The sequence below is a fragment of the Ochotona curzoniae genome, unplaced genomic scaffold (genome assembly GCF_017591425.1).
Source record: "Ochotona curzoniae isolate NIBS_2020 unplaced genomic scaffold, NIBS_Ocur_1.0 scaffold_4701, whole genome shotgun sequence".
Classification (NCBI taxonomy): Eukaryota; Metazoa; Chordata; class Mammalia; order Lagomorpha; family Ochotonidae; genus Ochotona; species Ochotona curzoniae.
In genome coordinates, this window is record NW_024467122.1 from 17,458,654 (window position 1) to 17,465,278 (window position 6,625).

Below are 6,625 nucleotides of genomic sequence, written 5' to 3' on the forward strand. Positions count from 1 at the left end.
CCAACTTCTGGACTAACTGGGCTTCTGTTTCATTTGCCAACCCTTGCTCCAACCCCAGGGACACCAACCGTGGCTGTCAACCGTGCTTCTGTCTCAATCATGCAGTTCTCAGTGAGTGGTAGGTTTGTTGGATTTGTGGTGGGGGAAAATTATTATTGAATAATTTACTCTCTTTCACTTCATTTTGTCATATTTTATTCGTATAATTGACTTCTATAATGTTAAAATATCTCATTTGCTTCTGAGATTCATTGAAAGTACACTTTTTGAAAGATGTATTTATTTATTCATTTGAAGGGGAGAGTGACAGAGATTTTTTTTTTATCCTCTGCTTCACACCCCAAGTGCCCTCAGCATCCAAGTCTGGTTCTGCCCAAGGCCCAGATCCCTGTACTCTATCTGAGTGTCCGATGCAGGTGACAGTCTCCAAAAACTTGGATCACCTGTCATTGCCTACCCAGACACACAAGCAGGGAGCTGGATTGGAAGCAAATTAGTCTTAACTCAAACTAGTGATCCAATATGAGCTACTGAATGTTGCAAGGCCATTTAGCAACATTCTAATCACCTGTTGTGAATTAATTATTAGAAGAACCTTTCAATAAATCTGAATGTAATGGTGTTTCTCTAGAACTCTGTGTGTGTGTTTAAAATCTAGAAGTAAGTATAATCTGGTGTAATCACTGAGTAACTTAAAATTTTACTATTGCTTTCAGAGGTTCATTTTTTTTTAATTGGGAGAAAAAGAATTTCATTTTCAAAAATAAAGTTGTGTAGCATGTACACTGCAATCGTCTTCATCTCACCCATAATTCTCTCCCTCCCAGTATTCCTTCCTTGATCACACCCCTTTACAGTGGCTAAAAATGAAACAGAAATAAGGACATTTGTGTGCAGTTCACCGCCAAGGTGAAGATGTGACTCGTTATCATTCTGTCAGCACCTCACTCTTTGGTCCTCCTACTCTGAAGTCACTCGTGGCATCAGCTAAGCCATAATAACCCAGAACTTCATGTCTCCAGGGAGAACAATTCACAAGGACTTAGGGAGTGGGAAAGTTTGGCTTTTTTTGCACATATCTTCTGAATTATTTCAGGGGGCTTATGAAATAGATGACATTATAAAGCAAGCAGGACAAAGACATGGTGAGACTATGGGAAAGCAGGACAGTGTGAGAAAAACAATGTAATGATGTTCAGAATAGCACTTGCCAGTTGTAAAGCAAAACACGATCATTTTGCCACCACTATTGCAGCTGATAGCAGCTGTGACATGGTAACTGTGAGATGCCACCCACAACGGGATGGGGTTCATGTGTCCAAGTGATTCAGCTTTTGTAATAGCTACATCCAGCAAGGTTAGGCACTGTCTCCAAGAATTGATGAGAGGAAAACTTGACATTTATCTTCCATTTACAAACACATGTCTCCAATAGATAGCATTTACAAGTTGCTAATATTTACCACTTAGTGCCTTACTGTGATCAGTGTTATTTTTATGTTCACTTATTTATTAAGTCATGACTCTGATGACTATGTTGTAACACTTTCATTGGCAAAACATCTGTGTGGGACAAGTCCAAAGGGTTTCCAAGGCGATATGGAAAATGTATGTTATGAAGAAACCATGCATGGATTTTAAAATTGTCTTACATCAAAGCAAAATTACCTTTTTAAATTGTACGTTTTTAAAAAGAGTTACTATTTATTTATTTATTTGAAAGGCAGAATGACAGAGAACAGAAAAAAGCAGAGTTCTGCCATCCTCTGTTTTTTTGCCAGAACAGCCAAGCTAGGCCAAGGAACTGGAACTCCATTCAAGGTTCTCATGTGGTTGACAGAAACCAAGCACTTGCACCATTATCTGCTGTCCAGCAGGAAGCCGGCTTGGAACTGAGAGAGGGAACTGATCAGGAGTGCTCAATACGATATATGAGCATTCCAAGCCACTGCTTTAACCTGCTGTGCCACAATACCCACCCTATAAAATTAGCTTCTGGAGCCAGTGTTTGTGGCATAGTGAGTAAAGCTGCCATCTGCAGAACCAGCCTCCCACATGGGCACTGATTCAAGTCCTGGCTGTTACTTTTCCAATTCAGTTCCCTGCTAATGTGCCTAGAAAGGAGGAGGAGATGGTGCTGTGTGCTCAGGTGGGAGACTCAGATGAAGTTCCAGCTCCTGGCTTTGGCCTGACCCAGCTCTGGCTGTTGCAGTCATTTGGGAAGTGAACTAGCAGATGGAAGATTTCTCTATTTTTTTTCTATTTGATATTATTTCACTATCACTTGCAATAATCTTTATATATGTTTATATTAATCCTTATTATATAATCCAATGGGTAAGGATATATTTTGTGTAAAATATATCTCATGGGAATAATTACATCATTGCAAAAAAGTAGAAACAAAAAAATATTCTTTGTATAGTTCTCACAGTTCCAAACAGCTAATCTTTTAACCCCTTTTATATGCAAATATAGACATTGTAATCTATGGTATCTATTTCATAATGTAATTTCCCCCTTATCTTTATGTCTTGTACATGTTTTTTAACCACTGTATGCCTATCCACATGTACTCTTAATTTTTAGTTAAAATTTCAATATGTTGTTAGCCCATAGTGTATTTAATAATTTTTACACAATTTTGTCAATTACTTTATTTTTTTTTTTTAAAGATTTATTTTTATTATTTTTTCATTGGAAAGGCGGATATACAGAGAGGAGAGACAGAGAGGAAGATCTTCCGTCCGATGATTCACTCCCCAAGTGAGCGCAACGGGCCGATACCATGCCGATCCGAAGCCAGGAGCCTCTTCCGGGTCTCCCACGCGGGTGCAGGGTCCCAAAGCCTTGGGCTGTCCTCGACTGCTTTCCCAGGCCACAGGCAGGGAGCTGGAAGGGAAGCGGGGCTGCCGGGATTAGAACCGGCGCCCATATGAGATCCCGGGCATGCAAGGCGAGGACCTTTAACCACTTGCGCCACCGCGCCGGGCCCGTCAATTACTTTATTGAGGCAAGTGTTATTTCTTATGTGATAGTTGTTTTTCTTGTTAGACTTCTGATTTATAACCCAATCTGTGGCTTACACAAATGTATGACCCAACCCTTACATTTGTGTATGTGACATTTATAAAAATGTAAAAATGGGCAGGAGCTTGAATGGAAACTCTAGTAATTTTGATTGATTTCTATGTCATTTTAAACATAAATTCTGGTCACAGCCTACTCGATTCATTTCATGACCCAGAGAGGAGCTCTTCCCTTCCCTTGGAAACCCCCGGCCATGTATGCAGCTATAGGGGAGAGGGGACATGCCACTCACAGCCATTCCTGTGCAATGAACAGGCTATTGGTAAATGTGGTGTGTCCCGCATTAACTGCTGCAGTAACATAGTGTCACAGCAGGGTGGCATTCTGAGAAATGCATCATTAGGCGATTGCATCATTGTGAGGACGTCATAGTCATAGATTGTTCTTACACAAAAAGGTCTGCCTAAACAACTCCAACCTGCTGGATCTCTCCTTCCCCTGGGTGCCAGCCAATTATAGGCAGTCCCATACCATGTAGTACTTAATTATCTGCTGTCTAGTTGTAGGTTTGTCTCAAGGTGCTAATGATTTCCCCCAATTAGAGTGTAAGCTCTTTGAAATCAACCACTATGTCTCCTGTTTCTTTTGGATCCCTCACTGGCTTGACACATAGTAGGTATTTAATAAATCATCAAAGATCAATTGTTTGATCCAAGTGTCAGTTGTATGAAATTTATATGTAGACCTTACAACTGTTCATAAAATAAATTCAAGATAGAGCAGATATGAAAATATTTTCAGTGAGGTAAATCTAATTACTAGAGTAAGATAAGTTTTGATTGGGTTTTTATACTGTTGTGTGAGAGAGATGTGTCTCCTTCTAACCCTGTTAAAACATCAACACATTACCTGGCTTGAGCAAATTATTTATGTTAAAACCATGGAGTAAATGAGATGAACCAATCTTTCCAAATAAGATGCAAGGTCAGAAACTGTACATGAAATAAATGTAGATAAATTTCAGTTTTAAAATGTTAACCTGTCTATGCAAAGGCTGAATGTGTGAGAAGCTTATACAAGAAGGTGATGAGCCACCCACATCCAGATGGCCAGAGGATAGAAATGGTGTTTTCCCTGTCAGGCTTTGTTCTTCACCTCTGCTGAGGCCCTGGGAGGTGAGCCTTGGAGAGAGGTGAGATTTGCTCCCTGGTGAGATCTCTCCCTAGAAGTGTTCTCCTCCTTTCCTGTCCTCTCTATCATCCTTTCTGCTGTGATTCCTCAACCTGTCGGAAGTGAAGGGCTTTGTGGTTATTCTTTAGAACAAGAACTCACTCTAACTGGATGGTTGTTGAAGATGTGACTCTCGCTGGGCACACCAGCCATGCAGGGTGTGAGTTTGTCCAGGTAGCACACTGTTGTCACCAGTTTGTAACTGGGACCGGATCTTGGGTGGCTAACCTCTCCTGACTGGTTTCCTTGATGCTGAACTCAGTGTGGTATCTGCCTTGTTAGAAAGGCTCTAACACTGCAACATGCAAGCTTAGAAAACCTGGAAGCATCAGAAATTTCCTGCAATGCTTTATTTTGGGATGATGAGGGTTGAAGTATATACAGGAAAAAGAAAAATCATGCAGCAATATTTCATTTGTTTTCTGTTATTTGGCACAACAGAAATCAAACCAGGAGAATCTTTTTTGTTTTTATAATACCAGAGAAAATATTAGGCTTTCTGATATTGCCAAGCAACTGAAAGGCAGCATGGTAAGGCACTGAACACAGAGGAAACAGTGCCCCCAGGATCTCTTCTGGATGGCATTTTTGGGGATATTGTTCATGAGGTTGGTGTAGAGATAAGGAAGGCACTGGAATGGATCTAAGTTCATTTTAGTTTTTTTGGGAACACATGAAAAAGCGTCATTGTTGATCAAACGGAAAGAGAAGTTGACACTGAGAGAGAAGCTTATCTTCCATAAAGTATAAACTACTACAAAGACTAAAGAGGTATTAAAACTATCAGGTTAGCGTAGCCAAGAATGTCCACTTGGCAATGTCAAACTCCCGACATTCTGATTATCTCAAAGAGTGCAGGGAAGACCACGCACACACAAGCGCATACCTTTGTTTTCCTTTGGAGTTTCTTCAGAATATTCTGGGGAAGTGAAATTTTGTCGAGGTGTTTTGCTTTGGAAATTTGGAAAAGAAGTTTCTTCATCATAAGTATCATGTATTTCCACACACCTGTATGTAAGATGAAAGATACTATTTTGTACAAAAGGTACATTTTGTTCAAGGATATGGAAGCTTTCGATATAGTAAAATACCAAATTGCTGCAAGAAAGAGACACAAGCATAGTTGTATGGTAAGCCTGGCAGTGACCCAGCAACCCCAAGGCGGTTTCTCAGCTGCTGGAGTGACCTTATGGTCGCACATGAACTAGCTCCCTAAGATGGGTTCCAAATGGTCCCATTCAGTTTACTCAATGTAAATCCTTCATCGTTTGTACACTTGGGAAAGTAAACATATTAATGAAAATTGAAAATTCGAGCCATCATCTCTATTTTGTAATTTTCATTTTACAGTGCCTGCATCCTCCAGCCGAGTCCCTGTCATCCATGTGGGAGATCCAGGTCCAGGTAGGCTTCCAGGGTCCTGACTTCCTGCGGTGGTGGGGGAGGCCCTGGGAAGTGAAGCAGCAGATGGAAGATCTCTCCCCATCTCTCTTCCTCCCTCCCCCTCTCTCCCCATCTCTAGCTTTCAAGTAAAAATAAATGACTAGAAATTCTTTTTAAAATGACAACGTGAAACATTTAAAAACCTGCAGTTATACTTCTCATCAAGTAGTAGAAATGTTAGAGAAAAACAGAAAGGATACTAAACTGTGTAGGGAAAAAATATTGTAAGTAGGAAGAAAACAATAAAACATAAGCAGAATACTAGTGACATAAAACAAAATTCTTGTGTTTTACGGCACGATATTTGAACCTTGGAGTTGGAATGTCCAGGGTCAAAAATTGATTCTGTGGCTTACAGATTGAGTGATCCAAGGGGCTATTTGCCTTAACTTCCTAATTAAGAAGCAGGGATAGTGGGGTTTGCTATTAAATAGGGCTGTTGTAAGGAAAGAGAGTCTTTAATACATTTTTATAATTATTGTATGTCCACTTAACATCATGTCTATAAGATAGTTCACTGTTTCAGGAAAGCACACACAGAAATGTTTACCTTCCTTAACTTTCACAGCAATGATCTTTCCTTGGGAGAAAGCACATTTGAAATGCCCATGTAATTATGTGCATGCAGTGTGGTGGAAACTCATTGAGGGCAAGAATTAGATCTTCCCAGGATCCCCTACCCCCAATGTTTCACCTGCAAATGCAAATAGTGCTTAGGATAGTGCCAACAATGTAATGGGTACTGAGCAAATGTTTGTGAAGTTGAACCCGAACTGAATTGAAATGCAAAGACAGGGCCCACCCAGGAGAAAGAGACTGAGAGAGCTGGAAGCTAGCTGAGAGGTGGCCACCGTTTGTCATGCAGAAACAGGGCTATTTTGCTGCTCTGTACCTAAATGGCAGGCACTTAACATTGTTGTGG

At 40.4% G+C, this 6,625-nt stretch overlaps 1 pseudogene; it reads left to right on the forward strand.

Moving 5' to 3' along the window:
* Positions 1 to 3,839: 3,839 nt before the first annotated feature.
* Positions 3,840 to 3,950, forward strand: LOC121149703 (annotated as a pseudogene).
* Positions 3,951 to 6,625: the final 2,675 nt, after the last annotated feature.